Below are 26657 nucleotides of genomic sequence, written 5' to 3' on the forward strand. Positions count from 1 at the left end.
ATTACAGGCGTGAGTCACCAGCGCCCGGTCAGACTAGGGGTATAGTTTTAGGCTTCTGCTTGGCTTTCCTTTTCTGTGATGAATTTCACCTCACAGTCTTAGGATATGGTGAGGAGTTTTAGGCATCGATCTTCATATGGGATATTATTCTACAGTTTTCTCTTGTAAAATCTTTGTCTTGCTTTGGTATCAGGGCAATTGTAGCCTCATAGAATGAGTTAGGGAATACTCCCTCCTCTTCAAGGTTTTGGCAGGATTAACAAGGATTACTATTCGTTCTCTAAATATTTGATAGAGAAGTTAAGTCCAAGGCTTTTTTTTTTTTTTTTTTTTTTTTTTTGGCAGGAGATATTGGGTTACTGATTCAGTCTCCTTACTAGTTACTCGTCTATTCAGATTTTCACTTTCTTTGTGATTTAGTCTTGGTAGGGTTCATGTTCCTAGGAATTTGTCCATTTCATCCAAGTTATCCAATATGTTGGTGTACAATTGTTCTTAGCACTCTCTTACAATCCTATTCATTTATTTCTTTGAGACAGGATCTCATCTGTCACCCAGGCTAGAGTGCAGTGGTGTGATCTAGGCTCATTACAACCTCCACCTCCCAGGTTCAAGCGATCCTCCTACCTCAGCCTCCTCAGTAGCTGGGACAACAGGCTTTTGCCATCAAGATGGGCTGAATTTTCTTCTTTCTTTCTTTCTTTCTTTCTTTCTTTCTTTAATTTATTTTTTTTCTTTCCTTTTTATCTTTTTTTTTTTTTTTTTTGTAGAGACCGGGTTTGACCATGTCTCCCAGGCTGGTCTTGAACTCCTGAGCTAAAGTGATTCACCTGCCTGAACCTCCCGAGTAGCTGGGATTACAGGGGCCTACCACCACACCCGGCTATTTTTTTTTTGTATTTTTAGTAGAGATGGTTTCACCATGTTGGCCAGGTTAGTCTTGAACTCCTAACCTCAAGTGATCTGCATGCCTCGGCCTCCCAAAGTGCTGGGATTATAGGTGTGAGCCACTTCACCCTGCCAATCGTTTTCATTTTGACTGGATCCAATAGTAATGTCCCCACTTCCATTTCTGATTTTAGTAATTTGAGTATTCTCTCTTTTTTTCTTAGTCACTCTGTAAAGTTTGTCAATTTTATCTTTTAAAAAACCAACTTTCAGTTTTGTTGATTTTCTCCATTTTTGTATTTTCTGTTTTATTTATTTCTGAATTAATCTTTCTTTCTTTCCTTCCTAGGGTTTAATTTGTTCTTTTCTAGTGCCTAAAGTGTAAATTTAGAGTGCTAATTTGAGGTCCTTTGGGTGTTTTTTGTTTTGTTTCCTTTTGAGAGGGAGTCTCGCTCTTGTTGGCCAGGCTGGAGTGCAATGGTGCGATCTCGGCTCACTGCAACCTCTGCCTCCCAGGTTTAAGCAATTCTCTTGCTTCAGCCTCCCAAGTCGCTGGGATTACAGGCGCCTGCCACCACAACCGGCTAATTTTGTATTTTCAGCAGAGACAGGGTTTCTCCCTGTTGTTCAGGCTAGTCTCGAACTCCTGACCTCAGGTGATTGGCTCACCTCAGCCTCCCAAAGTGCTGGGATTACAGGCATTAACCGCGACGCCTGGCTTTCTTTAGGTTTTTTTCATGTAAGCATTTCACACTATAAATTTCCCTGTTAGCACTGCTTTCACTGCATCCCAAAGTTTGGCTATGCTGTGTTTTCATTTTCATTCATTTCTGAGTACAGCTGAGCCTTGAACAACATGGGTTTGAACTGCAAGGGTGCACTTATACAGGAATTGTTTTCAATAAGTACAGTAGGTCCTCTGATTTCATTAATTCTGCATCTGTAACCAAAGGCAGATTGAAAATACAGTCTTCACAGAGCGCAAACCCTGAGGATACAGCGGCCTAACTTTTTTAATGCCCAGGTTTTACAGGGCCAACTGCAAGACTTGACTCTGTGTGGATTTTGGCCTACTTATGGGGTCCTGGAACCAATCCCCTGTGGATACTGACACCCAACTGTATTTTCTGATTTCTCTTGTGGTTTCTTCTTTAACCCATTGGTTGTTTAAGAAAATATCTGAATCTCTTCAAATACCTGAGACTGGATAATTTATTAAAAAGAGACATTTATTTCTCTCAGTTCTCAAGGCTGGGGTGTCCAAGGTCAAGTCATCAGCCCATTCAGTGTCTAAGGAGGGCCCAGTCTCTCCTTCCAAGATGACACAACGTTGCTTCATCTTTCAGAGGGGAAGAACATTGTGTCCCCACACGGAGGAGACGGAGGGAATGAACCCACTCAAGTCCTTTTCTAAGGGCTCTAATTTCATCCATAAGGACTTCTACCCTCATGAGATAATCGCCTCCTAAAGAATCCACCTTTTTACCCTTTTTTTTTTTTTGAGACAGGGTCTCATTGTATTGCCCCTACGGCAGTGCAGTAGCCTGTAGCCTGATCATGGCTCACTGCAGCCTTGACCTCCCAGGCTCAACCAGTCCTCCTGCTTCAGCCTCCTGAGTAGCTGGGACTACAGGCCTGCACCACCACGCCCACCGAATTTGGTGTTTATTCTAGAGACAAGTTTTGCCATTTTGCCCTGGCTGGTCTTGAACTCCTGGGCTCGAACAATCTGACTGCCTTTCCCTTCCAAAGTGCTGGGATGACAGCGTTAGCCACCACCCCAGGCCAGTGCCCACCTCTTAATACTATCATATTGGCAAATAAATTTCAGCATATAAATTTTGGGGGACATTCAGACCATAGCAGTGTGTTCTTTACTTTCCAAAAAGAAAACAGGTCAGTTTATCAGTTTTCCTTGTATTATTGATTTTTGACTCGATTTTGTTGTGGTCAGAGAAGACATTTGATAATACGCTGTTCGCCCTTCGCCAGCCTCGACGACTCTGGGTGAGGGGGCAAGAGGGGGCCTCGCAGGATTCCTGAGCGGCAGGGATCCCAAAGAATACCTGCGCGACAGCGCGGAGGACCCGACGGGGTCCCAGGATCGTGGGCTGTGGGCCCTGACGCCTCGGAGCACTCCCTGTTCCGAGCGGGCCCGACGTGGTGGAAGCTCGGGAGCTCGGCAGCCGGGAGAGGCAGCAGGCGAAGAGGCTCCGGGATCCCGATCCGAGCACGACGACCCCGGGCTGGCGGTGCGGGCTGGAAGCCGGCGGGCATGGCTGGGCCGGGCTCTTGGGGCAGCCAGGCGCCTCTGCCGGCGTCTACGGCCATACCACCCTGAACGTGCCCGATCTCGTCTGATCTCGGAAGCTAAGCAGGGTCGGGCCTGGTTAGTACTTGGATGGGAGACCGCCTGGGAATACCGGGTGCTGTAGGCTTTTTGGCTTGCTTTCTTCTCTTTCTTTCTTTTCTACCTTCCTTTCTTCCCTTCTCTCACTCACTCTTCTTTCTTTCTTTCCTTCTTTCTCTCTTTCTTTCCTTTCTTTCTTTCTTTCTTTCCTTTTTTCTCTCTCTCCCTCTGTCTCGCTCTTTCTCTCTCTTTTGCTTTCCTTCTTACTTTCATTCTTTTCTGTTTCTTCCCTTGCTATCTTTCCTTTCTTTCTTTGTCTCTCTCTCTTTCTTTCTTTCGTTCTGCTGTCTTTCCTTCTTTCTTTCTTTCTACCTATCTTTCTTTCTATCCTTCCTCCTTTCTTTCCTTCTTTCTTTCTCTCTCCCTCTCTCTTGCTTGCTCTTTCTTTCTTTCCTTCTTTAATTCTTTTCTTTTTCTTCCCTTACTATCTTTCCCTTCTTTCTTTCTCTCTCTTTCTTTCTCTCTCTTTCTTTCTCTCTCTCTCTCTCTCACTCTTTCTCTCTTTCTTTCTTTCTTTCTTTCTTTCTTTCTTTCTTTCTTTCTTTCTTTCTTTCTTTCTTTCTTTCTTTCTTTCTTTCTTTCTTTCTTTCTTTCTTTCCTACTTGGTTTCTTTCTTTCTTTCCTTTTTCTTCCAGACGGAGTCTCACTCTGTCACCCAACCTGGAGTGCAGTGGCAAGATCTGGGCCCACTGCAAGCTCCGCCTCCCGGGTTCACGCCATTCTCCTGCCTCAGCTTCCTGAGTAGCTGGGATTACAGGCATGCACCACCACACCTGGCTAATTTTGTATTTTTAGTAGAGACGGGGTTTCTCCATGTTGGTTAGCTTGGTCTTGGTCTGGAACTCCCAACTTCAGGCGATCCACCCACTTTCCCAAAGTGCTAGGATACCCAAAGTGCTAGGATTACAGGCGTGAGTCACCAGCGCCCGGTCAGACTAGGGGTATAGTTTTAGGCTTCTGCTTGGCTTTCCTTTTCTGTGATGAATTTCACCTCACAGTCTTAGGATATGGTGAGGAGTTTTAGGCATCGATCTTCATATGGGATATTATTCTACAGTTTTCTCTTGTAAAATCTTTGTCTTGCTTTGGTATCAGGGCAATTGTAGCCTCATAGAATGAGTTAGGGAATACTCCCTCCTCTTCAAGGTTTTGGCAGGATTAACAAGGATTACTATTCGTTCTCTAAATATTTGATAGAGAAGTCAAGTCCAAGGCTTTTTTTTTTTTTTTTTTTTTTTTTTTTTTTTTTTTTTTTTTTGGCAGGAGATATTGGGTTACTGATTCAGTCTCCTTACTAGTTACTCGTCTATTCAGATTTTCACTTTCTTTGTGATTTAGTCTTGGTAGGGTTCATGTTCCTAGGAATTTGTCCATTTCATCCAAGTTATCCAATATGTTGGTGTACAATTGTTCTTAGCACTCTCTTACAATCCTATTCATTTATTTCTTTGAGACAGGATCTCATCTGTCACCCAGGCTAGAGTGCAGTGGTGTGATCTAGGCTCATTACAACCTCCACCTCCCAGGTTCAAGCGATCCTCCTACCTCAGCCTCCTCAGTAGCTGGGACAACAGGCTTTTGCCATCAAGATGGGCTGAATTTTCTTCTTTCTTTCTTTCTTTCTTTCTTTAATTAATTTATTTTTTTTCTTTCCTTTTTATCTTTTTTTTTTTTTTTTTTTTTTTTTTTTGTAGAGACCGGGTTTGACCATGTCTCCCAGGCTGGTCTTGAACTCCTGAGCTAAAGTGATTCACCTGCCTGAACCTCCCGAGTAGCTGGGATTACAGGGGCCTACCACCACACCCGGCTATTTTTTTTTTGTATTTTTAGTAGAGATGGTTTCACCATGTTGGCCAGGTTAGTCTTGAACTCCTAACCTCAAGTGATCTGCATGCCTCGGCCTCCCAAAGTGCTGGGATTATAGGTGTGAGCCACTTCACCCTGCCAATCGTTTTCATTTTGACTGGATCCAATAGTAATGTCCCCACTTCCATTTCTGATTTTAGTAATTTGAGTATTCTCTCTTTTTTTCTTAGTCACTCCATAAAGTTTGTCAATTTTATCTTTTAAAAAACCAACTTTCAGTTTTGTTGATTTTCTCCATTTTTGTATTTTCTGTTTTATTTATTTCTGAATTAATCTTTCTTTCTTTCCTTCCTAGGGTTTAATTTGTTCTTTTCTAGTGCCTAAAGTGTAAATTTAGAGTGCTAATTTGAGGTCCTTTGGGTGTTTTTTGTTTTGTTTCCTTTTGAGAGGGAGTCTCGCTCTTGTTGGCCAGGCTGGAGTGCAATGGTGCGATCTCGGCTCACTGCAACCTCTGCCTCCCAGGTTTAAGCAATTCTCTTGCTTCAGCCTCCCAAGTCGCTGGGATTACAGGCGCCTGCCACCACAACCGGCTAATTTTGTATTTTCAGCAGAGACAGGGTTTCTCCCTGTTGTTCAGGCTAGTCTCGAACTCCTGACCTCAGGTGATTGGCTCACCTCAGCCTCCCAAAGTGCTGGGATTACAGGCATTAACCGCGACGCCTGGCTTTCTTTAGGTTTTTTTCATGTAAGCATTTCACACTATAAATTTCCCTGTTAGCACTGCTTTCACTGCATCCCAAAGTTTGGCTATGCTGTGTTTTCATTTTCATTCATTTCTGAGTACAGCTGAGCCTTGAACAACATGGGTTTGAACTGCAAGGGTGCACTTATACAGGAATTGTTTTCAATAAGTACAGTAGGTCCTCTGATTTCATTAATTCTGCATCTGTAACCAAAGGCAGATTGAAAATACAGTCTTCACAGAGCGCAAACCCTGAGGATACAGCGGCCTAACATTTTTAATGCCCAGGTTTTACAGGGCCAACTGCAAGACTTGACTCTGTGTGGATTTTGGCCTACTTATGGGGTCCTGGAACCAATCCCCTGTGGATACTGACACCCAACTGTATTTTCTGATTTCTCTTGTGGTTTCTTCTTTAACCCATTGGTTGTTTAAGAAAATATCTGAATCTCTTCAAATACCTGAGACTGGATAATTTATTAAAAAGAGACATTTATTTCTCTCAGTTCTCAAGGCTGGGGTGTCCAAGGTCAAGTCATCAGCCCATTCAGTGTCTAAGGAGGGCCCAGTCTCTCCTTCCAAGATGACACAACGTTGCTTCATCTTTCAGAGGGGAAGAACATTGTGTCCCCACACGGAGGAGACGGAGGGAATGAACCCACTCAAGTCCTTTTCTAAGGGCTCTAATTTCATCCATAAGGACTTCTACCCTCATGAGATAATCGCCTCCTAAAGAATCCACCTTTTTACCCTTTTTTTTTTTTTGAGACAGGGTCTCATTGTATTGCCCCTACGGCAGTGCAGTAGCCTGTAGCCTGATCATGGCTCACTGCAGCCTTGACCTCCCAGGCTCAACCAGTCCTCCTGCTTCAGCCTCCTGAGTAGCTGGGACTACAGGCCTGCACCACCACGCCCACCGAATTTGGTGTTTATTCTAGAGACAAGTTTTGCCATTTTGCCCTGGCTGGTCTTGAACTCCTGGGCTCGAACAATCTGACTGCCTTTCCCTTCCAAAGTGCTGGGATGACAGCGTTAGCCACCACCCCAGGCCAGTGCCCACCTCTTAATACTATCATATTGGCAAATAAATTTCAGCATATAAATTTTGGGGGACATTCAGACCATAGCAGTGTGTTCTTTACTTTCCAAAAAGAAAACAGGTCAGTTTATCAGTTTTCCTTGTATTATTGATTTTTGACTCGATTTTGTTGTGGTCAGAGAAGACATTTGATAATACGCTGTTCGCCCTTCGCCAGCCTCGACGACTCTGGGTGAGGGGGCAAGAGGGGGCCTCGCAGGATTCCTGAGCGGCAGGGATCCCAAAGAATACCTGCGCGACAGCGCGGAGGACCCGACGGGGTCCCAGGATCGTGGGCTGTGGGCCCTGACGCCTCGGAGCACTCCCTGTTCCGAGCGGGCCCGACGTGGTGGAAGCTCGGGAGCTCGGCAGCCGGGAGAGGCAGCAGGCGAAGAGGCTCCGGGATCCCGATCCGAGCACGACGACCCCGGGCTGGCGGTGCGGGCTGGAAGCCGGCGGGCATGGCTGGGCCGGGCTCTTGGGGCAGCCAGGCGCCTCTGCCGGCGTCTACGGCCATACCACCCTGAACGTGCCCGATCTCGTCTGATCTCGGAAGCTAAGCAGGGTCGGGCCTGGTTAGTACTTGGATGGGAGACCGCCTGGGAATACCGGGTGCTGTAGGCTTTTTGGCTTGCTTTCTTCTCTTTCTTTCTTTTCTACCTTCCTTTCTTCCCTTCTCTCACTCACTCTTCTTTCTTTCTTTCCTTCTTTCTCTCTTTCTTTCCTTTCTTTCTTTCTTTCTTTCCTTTTTTCTCTCTCTCCCTCTGTCTCGCTCTTTCTCTCTCTTTTGCTTTCCTTCTTACTTTCATTCTTTTCTGTTTCTTCCCTTGCTATCTTTCCTTTCTTTCTTTGTCTCTCTCTCTTTCTTTCTTTCGTTCTGCTGTCTTTCCTTCTTTCTTTCTTTCTACCTATCTTTCTTTCTATCCTTCCTCCTTTCTTTCCTTCTTTCTTTCTCTCTCCCTCTCTCTTGCTTGCTCTTTCTTTCTTTCCTTCTTTAATTCTTTTCTTTTTCTTCCCTTACTATCTTTCCCTTCTTTCTTTCTCTCTCTTTCTTTCTCTCTCTTTCTTTCTCTCTCTCTCTCTCTCACTCTTTCTCTCTTTCTTTCTTTCTTTCTTTCTTTCTTTCTTTCTTTCTTTCTTTCTTTCTTTCTTTCTTTCTTTCTTTCTTTCTTTCTTTCCTACTTGGTTTCTTTCTTTCTTTCCTTTTTCTTCCAGACGGAGTCTCACTCTGTCACCCAACCTGGAGTGCAGTGGCAAGATCTGGGCCCACTGCAAGCTCCGCCTCCCGGGTTCACGCCATTCTCCTGCCTCAGCTTCCTGAGTAGCTGGGATTACAGGCATGCACCACCACACCTGGCTAATTTTGTATTTTTAGTAGAGACGGGGTTTCTCCATGTTGGTTAGCTTGGTCTTGGTCTGGAACTCCCAACTTCAGGCGATCCACCCACTTTCCCAAAGTGCTAGGATACCCAAAGTGCTAGGATTACAGGCGTGAGTCACCAGCGCCCGGTCAGACTAGGGGTATAGTTTTAGGCTTCTGCTTGGCTTTCCTTTTCTGTGATGAATTTCACCTCACAGTCTTAGGATATGGTGAGGAGTTTTAGGCATCGATCTTCATATGGGATATTATTCTACAGTTTTCTCTTGTAAAATCTTTGTCTTGCTTTGGTATCAGGGCAATTGTAGCCTCATAGAATGAGTTAGGGAATACTCCCTCCTCTTCAAGGTTTTGGCAGGATTAACAAGGATTACTATTCGTTCTCTAAATATTTGATAGAGAAGTCAAGTCCAAGGCTTTTTTTTTTTTTTTTTTTTTTTTTTTTTTTTTTTTTTTTTTGGCAGGAGATATTGGGTTACTGATTCAGTCTCCTTACTAGTTACTCGTCTATTCAGATTTTCACTTTCTTTGTGATTTAGTCTTGGTAGGGTTCATGTTCCTAGGAATTTGTCCATTTCATCCAAGTTATCCAATATGTTGGTGTACAATTGTTCTTAGCACTCTCTTACAATCCTATTCATTTATTTCTTTGAGACAGGATCTCATCTGTCACCCAGGCTAGAGTGCAGTGGTGTGATCTAGGCTCATTACAACCTCCACCTCCCAGGTTCAAGCGATCCTCCTACCTCAGCCTCCTCAGTAGCTGGGACAACAGGCTTTTGCCATCAAGATGGGCTGAATTTTCTTCTTTCTTTCTTTCTTTCTTTCTTTCTTTAATTTATTTTTTTTCTTTCCTTTTTTTTTTTTTTTTTTTTTTTTTTTTTTTTTTTTTGTAGAGACCGGGTTTGACCATGTCTCCCAGGCTGGTCTTGAACTCCTGAGCTAAAGTGATTCACCTGCCTGAACCTCCCGAGTAGCTGGGATTACAGGGGCCTACCACCACACCCGGCTCTTTTTTTTTTTGTATTTTTAGTAGAGATGGTTTCACCATGTTGGCCAGGTTAGTCTTGAACTCCTAACCTCAAGTGATCTGCATGCCTCGGCCTCCCAAAGTGCTGGGATTATAGGTGTGAGCCACTTCACCCTGCCAATCGTTTTCATTTTGACTGGATCCAATAGTAATGTCCCCACTTCCATTTCTGATTTTAGTAATTTGAGTATTCTCTCTTTTTTTCTTAGTCACTCCATAAAGTTTGTCAATTTTATCTTTTAAAAAACCAACTTTCAGTTTTGTTGATTTTCTCCATTTTTGTATTTTCTGTTTTATTTATTTCTGAATTAATCTTTCTTTCTTTCCTTCCTAGGGTTTAATTTGTTCTTTTCTAGTGCCTAAAGTGTAAATTTAGAGTGCTAATTTGAGGTCCTTTGGGTGTTTTTTGTTTTGTTTCCTTTTGAGAGGGAGTCTCGCTCTTGTTGGCCAGGCTGGAGTGCAATGGTGCGATCTCGGCTCACTGCAACCTCTGCCTCCCAGGTTTAAGCAATTCTCTTGCTTCAGCCTCCCAAGTCGCTGGGATTACAGGCGCCTGCCACCACAACCGGCTAATTTTGTATTTTCAGCAGAGACAGGGTTTCTCCCTGTTGTTCAGGCTAGTCTCGAACTCCTGACCTCAGGTGATTGGCTCACCTCAGCCTCCCAAAGTGCTGGGATTACAGGCATTAACCGCGACGCCTGGCTTTCTTTAGGTTTTTTTCATGTAAGCATTTCACACTATAAATTTCCCTGTTAGCACTGCTTTCACTGCATCCCAAAGTTTGGCTATGCTGTGTTTTCATTTTCATTCATTTCTGAGTACAGCTGAGCCTTGAACAACATGGGTTTGAACTGCAAGGGTGCACTTATACAGGAATTGTTTTCAATAAGTACAGTAGGTCCTCTGATTTCATTAATTCTGCATCTGTAACCAAAGGCAGATTGAAAATACAGTCTTCACAGAGCGCAAACCCTGAGGATACAGCGGCCTAACTTTTTTAATGCCCAGGTTTTACAGGGCCAACTGCAAGACTTGACTCTGTGTGGATTTTGGCCTACTTATGGGGTCCTGGAACCAATCCCCTGTGGATACTGACACCCAACTGTATTTTCTGATTTCTCTTGTGGTTTCTTCTTTAACCCATTGGTTGTTTAAGAAAATATCTGAATCTCTTCAAATACCTGAGACTGGATAATTTATTAAAAAGAGACATTTATTTCTCTCAGTTCTCAAGGCTGGGGTGTCCAAGGTCAAGTCATCAGCCCATTCAGTGTCTAAGGAGGGCCCAGTCTCTCCTTCCAAGATGACACAACGTTGCTTCATCTTTCAGAGGGGAAGAACATTGTGTCCCCACACGGAGGAGACGGAGGGAATGAACCCACTCAAGTCCTTTTCTAAGGGCTCTAATTTCATCCATAAGGACTTCTACCCTCATGAGATAATCGCCTCCTAAAGAATCCACCTTTTTACCCTTTTTTTTTTTTTGAGACAGGGTCTCATTGTATTGCCCCTACGGCAGTGCAGTAGCCTGTAGCCTGATCATGGCTCACTGCAGCCTTGACCTCCCAGGCTCAACCAGTCCTCCTGCTTCAGCCTCCTGAGTAGCTGGGACTACAGGCCTGCACCACCACGCCCACCGAATTTGGTGTTTATTCTAGAGACAAGTTTTGCCATTTTGCCCTGGCTGGTCTTGAACTCCTGGGCTCGAACAATCTGACTGCCTTTCCCTTCCAAAGTGCTGGGATGACAGCGTTAGCCACCACCCCAGGCCAGTGCCCACCTCTTAATACTATCATATTGGCAAATAAATTTCAGCATATAAATTTTGGGGGACATTCAGACCATAGCAGTGTGTTCTTTACTTTCCAAAAAGAAAACAGGTCAGTTTATCAGTTTTCCTTGTATTATTGATTTTTAACTCGATTTTGTTGTGGTCAGAGAAGACATTTGATAATACGCTGTTCGCCCTTCGCCAGCCTCGACGACTCTGGGTGAGGGGGCAAGAGGGGGCCTCGCAGGATTCCTGAGCGGCAGGGATCCCAAAGAATACCTGCGCGACAGCGCGGAGGACCCGACGGGGTCCCAGGATCGTGGGCTGTGGGCCCTGACGCCTCGGAGCACTCCCTGTTCCGAGCGGGCCCGACGTGGTGGAAGCTCGGGAGCTCGGCAGCCGGGAGAGGCAGCAGGCGAAGAGGCTCCGGGATCCCGATCCGAGCACGACGACCCCGGGCTGGCGGTGCGGGCTGGAAGCCGGCGGGCATGGCTGGGCCGGGCTCTTGGGGCAGCCAGGCGCCTCTGCCGGCGTCTACGGCCATACCACCCTGAACGCGCCCGATCTCGTCTGATCTCGGAAGCTAAGCAGGGTCGGGCCTGGTTAGTACTTGGATGGGAGACCGCCTGGGAATACCGGGTGCTGTAGGCTTTTTGGCTTGCTTTCTTCTCTTTCTTTCTTTTCTACCTTCCTTTCTTCCCTTCTCTCACTCACTCTTCTTTCTTTCTTTCCTTCTTTCTCTCTTTCTTTCCTTTCTTTCTTTCTTTCTTTCCTTTTTTCTCTCTCTCCCTCTATCTCGCTCTTTCTCTCTCTTTTGCTTTCCTTCTTACTTTCATTCTTTTCTGTTTCTTCCCTTGCTATCTTTCCTTTCTTTCTTTGTCTCTCTCTCTTTCTTTCTTTCGTTCTGCTGTCTTTCCTTCTTTCTTTCTTTCTACCTATCTTTCTTTCTATCCTTCCTCCTTTCTTTCCTTCTTTCTTTCTCTCTCCCTCTCTCTTGCTTGCTCTTTCTTTCTTTCCTTCTTTCATTCTTTTCTTTTTCTTCCCTTGCTATCTTCCTTTTCTTTCTTCTCGTTCTTTCTTCTTTCTTTCTTTCCTTCTTTCTTTCTTTCTCCTATCTCTCTGTCCCTTTCTTTCTCTCTCTTTCTTTATTTCATTCTTTCCTTGTTTCTTGCTTTTCTTTCTCACTTTCTTTTCTTCCTTTCTCTTTCTTTCTTTCTTTCTTTCTTTCTTTCTTTCTTCTCTTTTTGCTCCTTTCTTTCTTTCTTTCTTTCCTTCCTTCTTTCTTTCTTTCCTTCCTTCTTTCTTTCTTTCCTTCCTTCTTTCTTTCTTTCCTTCTTTCTTTCTGTCTTTCCTTTTTCTTCCAGACGGAGTCTCGCTGTCACCCAGCCTGGAGTGCAGTGGCAAGATCTCGGCTCACTGCAAGCTCCGCCTCCCGGGTTCACGCCATTCTCCTGCCTCAGCCTCCCAAGCAGCTGGGACTACAGGCGCCCGCCACCACGCCCGGCTCATGTTTTGTAGTTTTAGTGGAGACGGGGTTTCACCGTGTTAGCCAGGCTGGTCTGGATCTCCTGACCTCGTGATCCACCCGCCTCGGCCTCCCAAAGTGCTGGCATTACAGGCGTGATCCACCGCGCCCGGCCTGCTGTAGGCTTTTGTGGCTTCCCCTCTCCCTCCCTTGCCCCTACTATCGCCATGCTTCCCAACCTCCCCGGACTCTGCTCCCCCCTTGTCGCCCGCCTACACCCCCGCCGCAGCCGGGGACCTCCTCCTGGGGGTCCGCCACCAAAGCACCACCGGGCAGCAGCATCCCACCGCTTGCGCCTCGCCGCCGCCCGGCCAGGAGCCCGGCTCCAGCCCTGGAGGGCAGGAGGCCGGACCCCAAAGGCGCAGGCGCGGGTTCCCTGCCGTTCCCGGCGCCTTCCCGCTCCCGGAACGCACAGGCGATTCAATCCATTCACCGGGCGGGCGCCGCCGCAACCTTCCAAACCGGGGGAAGGGGCGGGCAGGGCCAGCGGGTGCCACAGACGCCAGCCGAGACCTCCGCTCCAGAACGCAGGGGCTGCTTTATCCGGGGGAAGGACATTGCTTCGCCAGCAACCAGGAAAACAGTCCCTGTGCACCCGGATTCCCATTGCCACCAACTTCGCGTAAACTCCAGTCCCGAGGACACGCCAGAGACCCAGGCCTCGGGCCCCGTGGGCACGCCCGGTGCCACGGCTCCCGCCAAAAGGGCGGGCGCACTCTGCAAATCAAGGGGCCCACCGCACCGCACCAAGAGCACAGGGAGGTGCCAACACAGGAAGGAGCCTACGAAACCCACCCCCAAAGCAAGCAATTAATCCAAGACAAAACCCGTCTCAGCGCTCCGTTGCTCCTCTCGCATGGACGGCCTGGCCACCCTGTTCTGGCCCAGCCCAAGCCCCCTCCACCCTATCCCGGCCTGCTCAAAAGGGCCCTGCCTACGGGAGCAGGGCGCTCCCTCTCCAAGGCTCTATCGCTCTCGCTCTCTAGCTCCCTGCCCCTCTCTCTTCTGGGTTTGCCCCTGCACCTCGCGCTATTTCTGTCGCCTTTCCTCTGTCTCTCCCTCTCTGTCTGTCTTTCTCGCTCTCTCTGTCCCTCTCTCTATCTCTGCCTCTCTGTCTCTTTCCCTCTCCACCTCCCCTGTCTCTCTCGATCGCTGTCTCTCTCCCTCCCTCGGTTTCAATCTCTCCATCTATCTCTTCCTTGCTCTCCTTCAAGCCGTTTGTGTGTGCACGTGTGTGTGTGTGTGTGTGTGTGTGTGTGTGTGTGTGTGTGTGTGTGTGTGTCTGTGTCTGTGTCTGAGCGCGCGCGCGTGTGTGGGTTCCCGCGCGCGAGCGCCCGGGTGTGTCTGTGTGTGGGGCTGTGGATTTGCTGCTGGTGGTGGTGGGGTGTTTCTGGGTTTCTCTCAGCCCCTCTCGCCGGGGATCAGGCTGCCGGCTCTAGTGCCAGCCCGGGGCAAAGCAGGGCCATCCCCCAACACCCCAGCCCCCACGCCCTCTTGCCCACCGGCCGGGTCTTGGTCGGGACAAGCCACCGTGGTGGGGGCGTTGTGAGAAAAAGGCCAGGCGCGGCTGGGCCGGCTGTTCGCCCTTGGCCAGCCCTGACGCCTCTGGGGGTGTGGGCCAAGAGGGGGCCTCGCAGGAGCTCCCCAGCGGCCAGGGATCCAAAAGAATACCTCCACGACAGGGCGGAGGACCCGCCGGGGTCCCAGGATCGTGGGCCCTGGGCCCCGACGCCTCGGAGCACTCCCTGTTCCGAGCGGGCCCGACGTGGTGGAAGCTCGGGAGCTCGGCAGCCGGGAGAGGCAGCAGGCGAAGAGGCTCCGGGATCCCGATCCGAGCACGACGACCCCGGGCTGGCGGTGCGGGCTGGAAGCCGGCGGGCATGGCTGGGCCGGGCTCTTGGGGCAGCCAGGCGCCTCTGCCGGCGTCTACGGCCATACCACCCTGAACGCGCCCGATCTCGTCTGATCTCGGAAGCTAAGCAGGGTCGGGCCTGGTTAGTACTTGGATGGGAGACCGCCTGGGAATACCGGGTGCTGTAGGCTTTTTGGCTTGCTTTCTTCTCTTTCTTTCTTTTCTACCTTCCTTTCTTCCCTTCTCTCACTCACTCTTCTTTCTTTCTTTCCTTCTTTCTCTCTTTCTTTCCTTTCTTTCTTTCTTTCCTTCTTTCTTTCTCTCTCTCCCTCTTTCTATCTCGCTCTTTCTCTCTCTTGTGCTTTCCTTCTTACTTTCATTCTTTTCTGTTTCTCCCCTTGCTATCTTTCCTTTCTTTCTTTGTCTCTCTCTCTTTCTCTTTCTTTCTTCCTTCCTTCCTTTCTTCCTTCCTCTCTATCTCTCTATCACTCTTTCTTTCTTTCTTTCCTTCCTTCTTTCTTTCTCTTTGTTTTCTTTCTTTCTTTCCTTCTTTCTCTCTCTCTCTCTTTCTCACTCTTTCTCTCTTTCTTTCCTTCTTTTCTTTTTCTTCCTTTGCTATCTTTGTTTTCTTTCTTTCTCTTTTCTTTTCTTTCCTTCTTTCTTTCTTTCTCCTATCTCTCTGTCTCTTTCTTTCTCTTTCTCTTTCTTTATTTCGTTCTTTCCTTTTCTCTTGCTTTTCTTTCTTTCTCACTTTCTTCCTTTCTCTTTCTTTCTTTCTTTCATTCTTTCTTCGGTCTTTGCCTCTTTCTTCCTTTCTTTCTTTCCTTCTTACTTTCATTCTTTTCTTTTTCTTCCCTTACTATCTTTCCCTTCTTTCTTTCTCTCTCTTTCTTTCTCTCTCTTTCTTTCTCTCTCTCTCTTTCTCTCTCTTTCTTTCTTTCTTTCTTTTCTTTCTTTCTTTCTTTCTTTCTTTCTTTCTTTCTTTCTTTCTTTCTTTCTTTCTTTCTTTCTTTCTTTCTTTCTTTCCTACTTGGTTTCTTTCTTTCTTTCCTTTTTCTTCCAGACGGAGTCTCACTCTGTCACCCAACCTGGAGTGCAGTGGCAAGATCTGGGCCCACTGCAAGCTCCGCCTCCCGGGTTCACGCCATTCTCCTGCCTCAGCCTCCTGAGTAGCTGGGATTACAGGCATGCACCACCACACCTGGCTAATTTTGTATTTTTAGTAGAGACGGGGTTTCTCCATGTTGGTTAGCTTGGTCTTGGTCTGGAACTCCCAACTTCAGGCGATCCACCCACTTTCCCAAAGTGCTAGGATACCCAAAGTGCTAGGATTACAGGCGTGAGTCACCAGCGCCCGGTCAGACTAGGGGTATAGTTTTAGGCTTCTGCTTGGCTTTCCTTTTCTGTGATGAATTTCACCTCACAGTCTTAGGATATGGTGAGGAGTTTTAGGCATCGATCTTCATATGGGATATTATTCTACAGTTTTCTCTTGTAAAATCTTTGTCTTGCTTTGGTATCAGGGCAATTGTAGCCTCATAGAATGAGTTAGGGAATACTCCCTCCTCTTCAAGGTTTTGGCAGGATTAACAAGGATTACTATTCGTTCTCTAAATATTTGATAGAGAAGTCAAGTCCAAGGCTTTTTTTTTTTTTTTTTTTTGGCAGGAGATATTGGGTTACTGATTCAGTCTCCTTACTAGTTACTCGTCTATTCAGATTTTCACTTTCTTTGTGATTTAGTCTTGGTAGGGTTCATGTTCCTAGGAATTTGTCCATTTCATCCAAGTTATCCAATATGTTGGTGTACAATTGTTCTTAGCACTCTCTTACAATCCTATTCATTTATTTCTTTGAGACAGGATCTCATCTGTCACCCAGGCTAGAGTGCAGTGGTGTGATCTAGGCTCATTACAACCTCCACCTCCCAGGTTCAAGCGATCCTCCTACCTCAGCCTCCTCAGTAGCTGGGACAACAGGCTTTTGCCATCAAGATGGGCTGAATTTTCTTCTTTCTTTCTTTCTTTCTTTCTTTCTTTCTTTAATTAATTTATTTTTTTTCTTTCCTTTTTATCTTTTTTTTTTTTTTTTTTTTTTTTTTTTTTTTTTTTTTTGTAGAGACCGGGTTTGACCATGTCTCCCAGGCTGGTCTTGAACTCCTGAGCTAAAGTGATTCACCTGCCTGAACCTCCCGAGTAGCTGGGATTACAGGGGCCTACCACCACACCCGGCTATTTTTTTTTTGTATTTTTAGTAGAGATGGTTTCACCATGTTGGCCAGGTTAGTCTTGAACTCCTAACCTCAAGTGATCTGCATGCCTCGGCCTCCCAAAGTGCTGGGATTATAGGTGTGAGCCACTTCACCCTGCCAATCGTTTTCATTTTGACTGGATCCAATAGTAATGTCCCCACTTCCATTTCTGATTTTAGTAATTTGAGTATTCTCTCTTTTTTTCTTAGTCACTCCATAAAGTTTGTCAATTTTATCTTTTAAAAAACCAACTTTCAGTTTTGTTGATTTTCTCCATTTTTGTATTTTCTGTTTTATTTATTTCTGAATTAATCTTTCTTTCTTTCCTTCCTAGGGTTTAATTTGTTCTTTTCTAGTGCCTAAAGTGTAAATTTAGAGTGCTAATTTGAGGTCCTTTGGGTGTTTTTTGTTTTGTTTCCTTTTGAGAGGGAGTCTCGCTCTTGTTGGCCAGGCTGGAGTGCAATGGTGCGATCTCGGCTCACTGCAACCTCTGCCTCCCAGGTTTAAGCAATTCTCTTGCTTCAGCCTCCCAAGTCGCTGGGATTACAGGCGCCTGCCACCACAACCGGCTAATTTTGTATTTTCAGCAGAGACAGGGTTTCTCCCTGTTGTTCAGGCTAGTCTCGAACTCCTGACCTCAGGTGATTGGCTCACCTCAGCCTCCCAAAGTGCTGGGATTACAGGCATTAACCGCGACGCCTGGCTTTCTTTAGGTTTTTTTCATGTAAGCATTTCACACTATAAATTTCCCTGTTAGCACTGCTTTCACTGCATCCCAAAGTTTGGCTATGCTGTGTTTTCATTTTCATTCATTTCTGAGTACAGCTGAGCCTTGAACAACATGGGTTTGAACTGCAAGGGTGCACTTATACAGGAATTGTTTTCAATAAGTACAGTAGGTCCTCTGATTTCATTAATTCTGCATCTGTAACCAAAGGCAGATTGAAAATACAGTCTTCACAGAGCGCAAACCCTGAGGATACAGCGGCCTAACTTTTTTAATGCCCAGGTTTTACAGGGCCAACTGCAAGACTTGACTCTGTGTGGATTTTGGCCTACTTATGGGGTCCTGGAACCAATCCCCTGTGGATACTGACACCCAACTGTATTTTCTGATTTCTCTTGTGGTTTCTTCTTTAACCCATTGGTTGTTTAAGAAAATATCTGAATCTCTTCAAATACCTGAGACTGGATAATTTATTAAAAAGAGACATTTATTTCTCTCAGTTCTCAAGGCTGGGGTGTCCAAGGTCAAGTCATCAGCCCATTCAGTGTCTAAGGAGGGCCCAGTCTCTCCTTCCAAGATGACACAACGTTGCTTCATCTTTCAGAGGGGAAGAACATTGTGTCCCCACACGGAGGAGACGGAGGGAATGAACCCACTCAAGTCCTTTTCTAAGGGCTCTAATTTCATCCATAAGGACTTCTACCCTCATGAGATAATCGCCTCCTAAAGAATCCACCTTTTTACCCTTTTTTTTTTTTTGAGACAGGGTCTCATTGTATTGCCCCTACGGCAGCGCAGTAGCCTGTAGCCTGATCATGGCTCACTGCAGCCTTGACCTCCCAGGCTCAACCAGTCCTCCTGCTTCAGCCTCCTGAGTAGCTGGGACTACAGGCCTGCACCACCACGCCCACCGAATTTGGTGTTTATTCTAGAGACAAGTTTTGCCATTTTGCCCTGGCTGGTCTTGAACTCCTGGGCTCGAACAATCTGACTGCCTTTCCCTTCCAAAGTGCTGGGATGACAGCGTTAGCCACCACCCCAGGCCAGTGCCCACCTCTTAATACTATCATATTGGCAAATAAATTTCAGCATATAAATTTTGGGGGACATTCAGACCATAGCAGTGTGTTCTTTACTTTCCAAAAAGAAAACAGGTCAGTTTATCAGTTTTCCTTGTATTATTGATTTTTAACTCGATTTTGTTGTGGTCAGAGAAGACATTTGATAATACGCTGTTCGCCCTTCGCCAGCCTCGACGACTCTGGGTGAGGGGGCAAGAGGGGGCCTCGCAGGATTCCTGAGCGGCAGGGATCCCAAAGAATACCTGCGCGACAGCGCGGAGGACCCGACGGGGTCCCAGGATCGTGGGCTGTGGGCCCTGACGCCTCGGAGCACTCCCTGTTCCGAGCGGGCCCGACGTGGTGGAAGCTCGGGAGCTCGGCAGCCGGGAGAGGCAGCAGGCGAAGAGGCTCCGGGATCCCGATCCGAGCACGACGACCCCGGGCTGGCGGTGCGGGCTGGAAGCCGGCGGGCATGGCTGGGCCGGGCTCTTGGGGCAGCCAGGCGCCTCTGCCGGCGTCTACGGCCATACCACCCTGAACGCGCCCGATCTCGTCTGATCTCGGAAGCTAAGCAGTGTCGGGCCTGGTTAGTACTTGGATGGGAGACCGCCTGGGAATACCGGGTGCTGTAGGCTTTTTGGCTTGCTTTCTTCTCTTTCTTTCTTTTCTACCTTCCTTTCTTCCCTTCTCTCACTCACTCTTCTTTCTTTCTTTCCTTCTTTCTCTCTTTCTTTCCTTTCTTTCTTTCTTTCTTTCCTTTTTTCTCTCTCTCCCTCTATCTCGCTCTTTCTCTCTCTTTTGCTTTCCTTCTTACTTTCATTCTTTTCTGTTTCTTCCCTTGCTATCTTTCCTTTCTTTCTTTGTCTCTCTCTCTTTCTTTCTTTCGTTCTGCTGTCTTTCCTTCCTTCTTTCTTTCTACCTATCTTTCTTTCTATCCTTCCTCCTTTCTTTCCTTCTTTCTTTCTCTCTCCCTCTCTCTTGCTTGCTCTTTCTTTCTTTCCTTCTTTCATTCTTTTCTTTTTCTTCCCTTGCTATCTTCCTTTTCTTTCTTCTCGTTCTTTCTTCTTTCTTTCTTTCCTTCTTTCTTTCTTTCTCCTATCTCTCTGTCCCTTTCTTTCTCTCTCTTTCTTTATTTCATTCTTTCCTTGTTTCTTGCTTTTCTTTCTCACTTTCTTTTCTTCCTTTCTCTTTCTTTCTTTCTTTCTTTCTTTCTTTCTTTCTTTCTTTCTTTCTTTCTTCTCTTTTTGCTCCTTTCTTTCTTTCTTTCTTTCCTTCCTTCTTTCTTTCTTTCCTTCCTTCTTTCTTTCTTTCCTTCCTTCTTTCTTTCTTTCCTTCTTTCTTTCTGTCTTTCCTTTTTCTTCCAGACGGAGTCTCGCTGTCACCCAGCCTGGAGTGCAGTGGCAAGATCTCGGCTCACTGCAAGCTCCGCCTCCCGGGTTCACGCCATTCTCCTGCCTCAGCCTCCCAAGCAGCTGGGACTACAGGCGCCCGCCACCACGCCCGGCTCATGTTTTGTAGTTTTAGTGGAGACGGGGTTTCACCGTGTTAGCCAGGCTGGTCTGGATCTCCTGACCTCGTGATCCACCCGCCTCGGCCTCCCAAAGTGCTGGCATTACAGGCGTGATCCACCGCGCCCGGCCTGCTGTAGGCTTTTGTGGCTTCCCCTCTCCCTCCCTTGCCCCTACTATCGCCATGCTTCCCAACCTCCCCGGACTCTGCTCCCCCCTTGTCGCCCGCCTACACCCCCGCCGCAGCCGGGGACCTCCTCCTGGGGGTCCGCCACCAAAGCACCACCGGGCAGCAGCATCCCACCGCTTGCGCCTCGCCGCCGCCCGGCCAGGAGCCCGGCTCCAGCCCTGGAGGGCAGGAGGCCGGACCCCAAAGGCGCAGGCGCGGGTTCCCTGCCGTTCCCGGCGCCTTCCCGCTCCCGGAACGCACAGGCGATTCAATCCATTCACCGGGCGGGCGCCGCCGCAACCTTCCAAACCGGGGGAAGGGGCGGGCAGGGCCAGCGGGTGCCACAGACGCCAGCCGAGACCTCCGCTCCAGAACGCAGGGGCTGCTTTATCCGGGGGAAGGACATTGCTTCGCCAGCAACCAGGAAAACAGTCCCTGTGCACCCGGATTCCCATTGCCACCAACTTCGCGTAAACTCCAGTCCCGAGGACACGCCAGAGACCCAGGCCTCGGGCCCCGTGGGCACGCCCGGTGCCACGGCTCCCGCCAAAAGGGCGGGCGCACTCTGCAAATCAAGGGGCCCACCGCACCGCACCAAGAGCACAGGGAGGTGCCAACACAGGAAGGAGCCTACGAAACCCACCCCCAAAGCAAGCAATTAATCCAAGACAAAACCCGTCTCAGCGCTCCGTTGCTCCTCTCGCATGGACGGCCTGGCCACCCTGTTCTGGCCCAGCCCAAGCCCCCTCCACCCTATCCCGGCCTGCTCAAAAGGGCCCTGCCTACGGGAGCAGGGCGCTCCCTCTCCAAGGCTCTATCGCTCTCGCTCTCTAGCTCCCTGCCCCTCTCTCTTCTGGGTTTGCCCCTGCACCTCGCGCTATTTCTGTCGCCTTTCCTCTGTCTCTCCCTCTCTGTCTGTCTTTCTCGCTCTCTCTGTCCCTCTCTCTATCTCTGCCTCTCTGTCTCTTTCCCTCTCCACCTCCCCTGTCTCTCTCGATCGCTGTCTCTCTCCCTCCCTCGGTTTCAATCTCTCCATCTATCTCTTCCTTGCTCTCCTTCAAGCCGTTTGTGTGTGCACGTGTGTGTGTGTGTGTGTGTGTGTGTGTGTGTGTGTGTGTGTGTGTCTGTGTCTGTGTCTGAGCGCGCGCGCGTGTGTGGGTTCCCGCGCGCGAGCGCCCGGGTGTGTCTGTGTGTGGGGCTGTGGATTTGCTGCTGGTGGTGGTGGGGTGTTTCTGGGTTTCTCTCAGCCCCTCTCGCCGGGGATCAGGCTGCCGGCTCTAGTGCCAGCCCGGGGCAAAGCAGGGCCATCCCCCAACACCCCAGCCCCCACGCCCTCTTGCCCACCGGCCGGGTCTTGGTCGGGACAAGCCACCGTGGTGGGGGCGTTGTGAGAAAAAGGCCAGGCGCGGCTGGGCCGGCTGTTCGCCCTTGGCCAGCCCTGACGCCTCTGGGGGTGTGGGCCAAGAGGGGGCCTCGCAGGAGCTCCCCAGCGGCCAGGGATCCAAAAGAATACCTCCACGACAGGGCGGAGGACCCGCCGGGGTCCCAGGATCGTGGGCCCTGGGCCCCGACGCCTCGGAGCACTCCCTGTTCCGAGCGGGCCCGACGTGGTGGAAGCTCGGGAGCTCGGCAGCCGGGAGAGGCAGCAGGCGAAGAGGCTCCGGGATCCCGATCCGAGCACGACGACCCCGGGCTGGCGGTGCGGGCTGGAAGCCGGCGGGCATGGCTGGGCCGGGCTCTTGGGGCAGCCAGGCGCCTCTGCCGGCGTCTACGGCCATACCACCCTGAACGCGCCCGATCTCGTCTGATCTCGGAAGCTAAGCAGGGTCGGGCCTGGTTAGTACTTGGATGGGAGACCGCCTGGGAATACCGGGTGCTGTAGGCTTTTTGGCTTGCTTTCTTCTCTTTCTTTCTTTTCTACCTTCCTTTCTTCCCTTCTCTCACTCACTCTTCTTTCTTTCTTTCCTTCTTTCTCTCTTTCTTTCCTTTCTTTCTTTCTTTCCTTCTTTCTTTCTCTCTCTCCCTCTTTCTATCTCGCTCTTTCTCTCTCTTGTGCTTTCCTTCTTACTTTCATTCTTTTCTGTTTCTCCCCTTGCTATCTTTCCTTTCTTTCTTTGTCTCTCTCTCTTTCTCTTTCTTTCTTCCTTCCTTCCTTTCTTCCTTCCTCTCTATCTCTCTATCACTCTTTCTTTCTTTCTTTCCTTCCTTCTTTCTTTCTCTTTGTTTTCTTTCTTTCTTTCCTTCTTTCTCTCTCTCTCTCTTTCTCACTCTTTCTCTCTTTCTTTCCTTCTTTTCTTTTTCTTCCTTTGCTATCTTTGTTTTCTTTCTTTCTCTTTTCTTTTCTTTCCTTCTTTCTTTCTTTCTCCTATCTCTCTGTCTCTTTCTTTCTCTTTCTCTTTCTTTATTTCGTTCTTTCCTTTTCTCTTGCTTTTCTTTCTTTCTCACTTTCTTCCTTTCTCTTTCTTTCTTTCTTTCATTCTTTCTTCGGTCTTTGCCTCTTTCTTCCTTTCTTTCTTTCCTTCTTACTTTCATTCTTTTCTTTTTCTTCCCTTACTATCTTTCCCTTCTTTCTTTCTCTCTCTTTCTTTCTCTCTCTTTCTTTCTCTCTCTCTCTTTCTCTCTCTTTCTTTCTTTCTTTCTTTTCTTTCTTTCTTTCTTTCTTTCTTTCTTTCTTTCTTTCTTTCTTTCTTTCTTTCTTTCTTTCTTTCTTTCTTTCTTTCTTTCTTTCTTTCTTTCTTTCTTTCTTTCTACTTGGTTTCTTTCTTTCTTTCCTTTTTCTTCCAGACGGAGTCTCACTCTGTCACCCAACCTGGAGTGCAGTGGCAAGATCTGGGCCCACTGCAAGCTCCGCCTCCCGGGTTCACGCCATTCTCCTGCCTCAGCCTCCTGAGTAGCTGGGATTACAGGCATGCACCACCACACCTGGCTAATTTTGTATTTTTAGTAGAGACGGGGTTTCTCCATGTTGGTTAGCTTGGTCTTGGTCTGGAACTCCCAACTTCAGGCGATCCACCCACTTTCCCAAAGTGCTAGGATACCCAAAGTGCTAGGATTACAGGCGTGAGTCACCAGCGCCCGGTCAGACTAGGGGTATAGTTTTAGGCTTCTGCTTGGCTTTCCTTTTCTGTGATGAATTTCACCTCACAGTCTTAGGATATGGTGAGGAGTTTTAGGCATCGATCTTCATATGGGATATTATTCTACAGTTTTCTCTTGTAAAATCTTTGTCTTGCTTTGGTATCAGGGCAATTGTAGCCTCATAGAATGAGTTAGGGAATACTCCCTCCTCTTCAAGGTTTTGGCAGGATTAACAAGGATTACTATTCGTTCTCTAAATATTTGATAGAGAAGTCAAGTCCAAGGCTTTTTTTTTTTTTTTTTTTTGGCAGGAGATATTGGGTTACTGATTCAGTCTCCTTACTAGTTACTCGTCTATTCAGATTTTCACTTTCTTTGTGATTTAGTCTTGGTAGGGTTCATGTTCCTAGGAATTTGTCCATTTCATCCAAGTTATCCAATATGTTGGTGTACAATTGTTCTTAGCACTCTCTTACAATCCTATTCATTTATTTCTTTGAGACAGGATCTCATCTGTCACCCAGGCTAGAGTGCAGTGGTGTGATCTAGGCTCATTACAACCTCCACCTCCCAGGTTCAAGCGATCCTCCTACCTCAGCCTCCTCAGTAGCTGGGACAACAGGCTTTTGCCATCAAGATGGGCTGAATTTTCTTCTTTCTTTCTTTCTTTCTTTCTTTCTTTCTTTAATTAATTTATTTTTTTTCTTTCCTTTTTATCTTTTTTTTTTTTTTTTTTTTTTTTTTTTTTTTTTTTTTTGTAGAGACCGGGTTTGACCATGTCTCCCAGGCTGGTCTTGAACTCCTGAGCTAAAGTGATTCACCTGCCTGAACCTCCCGAGTAGCTGGGATTACAGGGGCCTACCACCACACCCGGCTATTTTTTTTTTGTATTTTTAGTAGAGATGGTTTCACCATGTTGGCCAGGTTAGTCTTGAACTCCTAACCTCAAGTGATCTGCATGCCTCGGCCTCCCAAAGTGCTGGGATTATAGGTGTGAGCCACTTCACCCTGCCAATCGTTTTCATTTTGACTGGATCCAATAGTAATGTCCCCACTTCCATTTCTGATTTTAGTAATTTGAGTATTCTCTCTTTTTTTCTTAGTCACTCCATAAAGTTTGTCAATTTTATCTTTTAAAAAACCAACTTTCAGTTTTGTTGATTTTCTCCATTTTTGTATTTTCTGTTTTATTTATTTCTGAATTAATCTTTCTTTCTTTCCTTCCTAGGGTTTAATTTGTTCTTTTCTAGTGCCTAAAGTGTAAATTTAGAGTGCTAATTTGAGGTCCTTTGGGTGTTTTTTGTTTTGTTTCCTTTTGAGAGGGAGTCTCGCTCTTGTTGGCCAGGCTGGAGTGCAATGGTGCGATCTCGGCTCACTGCAACCTCTGCCTCCCAGGTTTAAGCAATTCTCTTGCTTCAGCCTCCCAAGTCGCTGGGATTACAGGCGCCTGCCACCACAACCGGCTAATTTTGTATTTTCAGCAGAGACAGGGTTTCTCCCTGTTGTTCAGGCTAGTCTCGAACTCCTGACCTCAGGTGATTGGCTCACCTCAGCCTCCCAAAGTGCTGGGATTACAGGCATTAACCGCGACGCCTGGCTTTCTTTAGGTTTTTTTCATGTAAGCATTTCACACTATAAATTTCCCTGTTAGCACTGCTTTCACTGCATCCCAAAGTTTGGCTATGCTGTGTTTTCATTTTCATTCATTTCTGAGTACAGCTGAGCCTTGAACAACATGGGTTTGAACTGCAAGGGTGCACTTATACAGGAATTGTTTTCAATAAGTACAGTAGGTCCTCTGATTTCATTAATTCTGCATCTGTAACCAAAGGCAGATTGAAAATACAGTCTTCACAGAGCGCAAACCCTGAGGATACAGCGGCCTAACTTTTTTAATGCCCAGGTTTTACAGGGCCAACTGCAAGACTTGACTCTGTGTGGATTTTGGCCTACTTATGGGGTCCTGGAACCAATCCCCTGTGGATACTGACACCCAACTGTATTTTCTGATTTCTCTTGTGGTTTCTTCTTTAACCCATTGGTTGTTTAAGAAAATATCTGAATCTCTTCAAATACCTGAGACTGGATAATTTATTAAAAAGAGACATTTATTTCTCTCAGTTCTCAAGGCTGGGGTGTCCAAGGTCAAGTCATCAGCCCATTCAGTGTCTAAGGAGGGCCCAGTCTCTCCTTCCAAGATGACACAACGTTGCTTCATCTTTCAGAGGGGAAGAACATTGTGTCCCCACACGGAGGAGACGGAGGGAATGAACCCACTCAAGTCCTTTTCTAAGGGCTCTAATTTCATCCATAAGGACTTCTACCCTCATGAGATAATCGCCTCCTAAAGAATCCACCTTTTTACCCTTTTTTTTTTTTTGAGACAGGGTCTCATTGTATTGCCCCTACGGCAGCGCAGTAGCCTGTAGCCTGATCATGGCTCACTGCAGCCTTGACCTCCCAGGCTCAACCAGTCCTCCTGCTTCAGCCTCCTGAGTAGCTGGGACTACAGGCCTGCACCACCACGCCCACCGAATTTGGTGTTTATTCTAGAGACAAGTTTTGCCATTTTGCCCTGGCTGGTCTTGAACTCCTGGGCTCGAACAATCTGACTGCCTTTCCCTTCCAAAGTGCTGGGATGACAGCGTTAGCCACCACCCCAGGCCAGTGCCCACCTCTTAATACTATCATATTGGCAAATAAATTTCAGCATATAAATTTTGGGGGACATTCAGACCATAGCAGTGTGTTCTTTACTTTCCAAAAAGAAAACAGGTCAGTTTATCAGTTTTCCTTGTATTATTGATTTTTAACTCGATTTTGTTGTGGTCAGAGAAGACATTTGATAATACGCTGTTCGCCCTTCGCCAGCCTCGACGACTCTGGGTGAGGGGGCAAGAGGGGGCCTCGCAGGATTCCTGAGCGGCAGGGATCCCAAAGAATACCTGCGCGACAGCGCGGAGGACCCGACGGGGTCCCAGGATCGTGGGCTGTGGGCCCTGACGCCTCGGAGCACTCCCTGTTCCGAGCGGGCCCGACGTGGTGGAAGCTCGGGAGCTCGGCAGCCGGGAGAGGCAGCAGGCGAAGAGGCTCCGGGATCCCGATCCGAGCACGACGACCCCGGGCTGGCGGTGCGGGCTGGAAGCCGGCGGGCATGGCTGGGCCGGGCTCTTGGGGCAGCCAGGCGCCTCTGCCGGCGTCTACGGCCATACCACCCTGAACGCGCCCGATCTCGTCTGATCTCGGAAGCTAAGCAGGGTCGGGCCTGGTTAGTACTTGGATGGGAGACCGCCTGGGAATACCGGGTGCTGTAGGCTTTTTGGCTTGCTTTCTTCTCTTTCTTTCTTTTCTACCTTCCTTTCTTCCCTTCTCTCACTCACTC

The 26657-nt window shown here is 47.6% G+C and overlaps 7 non-coding genes across 7 annotated transcripts; all 7 read left to right on the top strand.

Annotated features, from left to right (window-relative positions):
- The first annotated feature begins 3207 nt into the window (after positions 1–3207).
- On the top strand, positions 3208–3326 carry LOC139360390 (5S ribosomal RNA). The gene has a single exon (XR_011617731.1). It is a non-coding gene; the product is annotated as a 5S ribosomal RNA (ribosomal RNA).
- Positions 3327–7429: 4103 nt separating this feature from the next.
- LOC139360391 (5S ribosomal RNA) lies at positions 7430–7548 on the top strand. The gene has a single exon (XR_011617732.1). It is a non-coding gene; the product is annotated as a 5S ribosomal RNA (ribosomal RNA).
- A 4088-nt stretch (positions 7549–11636) lies between these two features.
- Positions 11637–11755, top strand: LOC139360468 (5S ribosomal RNA). Its single transcript, XR_011617883.1, has one exon. It is a non-coding gene; the product is annotated as a 5S ribosomal RNA (ribosomal RNA).
- Positions 11756–14553: 2798 nt separating this feature from the next.
- Positions 14554–14672, top strand: LOC139360548 (5S ribosomal RNA). Its single transcript, XR_011618024.1, has one exon. It is a non-coding gene; the product is annotated as a 5S ribosomal RNA (ribosomal RNA).
- Positions 14673–19036: 4364 nt separating this feature from the next.
- Positions 19037–19155, top strand: LOC139360396 (5S ribosomal RNA). Its single transcript, XR_011617738.1, has one exon. It is a non-coding gene; the product is annotated as a 5S ribosomal RNA (ribosomal RNA).
- A 2808-nt stretch (positions 19156–21963) lies between these two features.
- On the top strand, positions 21964–22082 carry LOC139360634 (5S ribosomal RNA). The gene has a single exon (XR_011618135.1). It is a non-coding gene; the product is annotated as a 5S ribosomal RNA (ribosomal RNA).
- Positions 22083–26473: 4391 nt separating this feature from the next.
- LOC139360315 (5S ribosomal RNA) lies at positions 26474–26592 on the top strand. Its single transcript, XR_011617638.1, has one exon. It is a non-coding gene; the product is annotated as a 5S ribosomal RNA (ribosomal RNA).
- Positions 26593–26657: the final 65 nt, after the last annotated feature.

Source organism: Macaca nemestrina, chromosome 1, assembly GCF_043159975.1.
Source record: "Macaca nemestrina isolate mMacNem1 chromosome 1, mMacNem.hap1, whole genome shotgun sequence".
Lineage (NCBI taxonomy): Eukaryota > Metazoa > Chordata > Mammalia > Primates > Cercopithecidae > Macaca > Macaca nemestrina.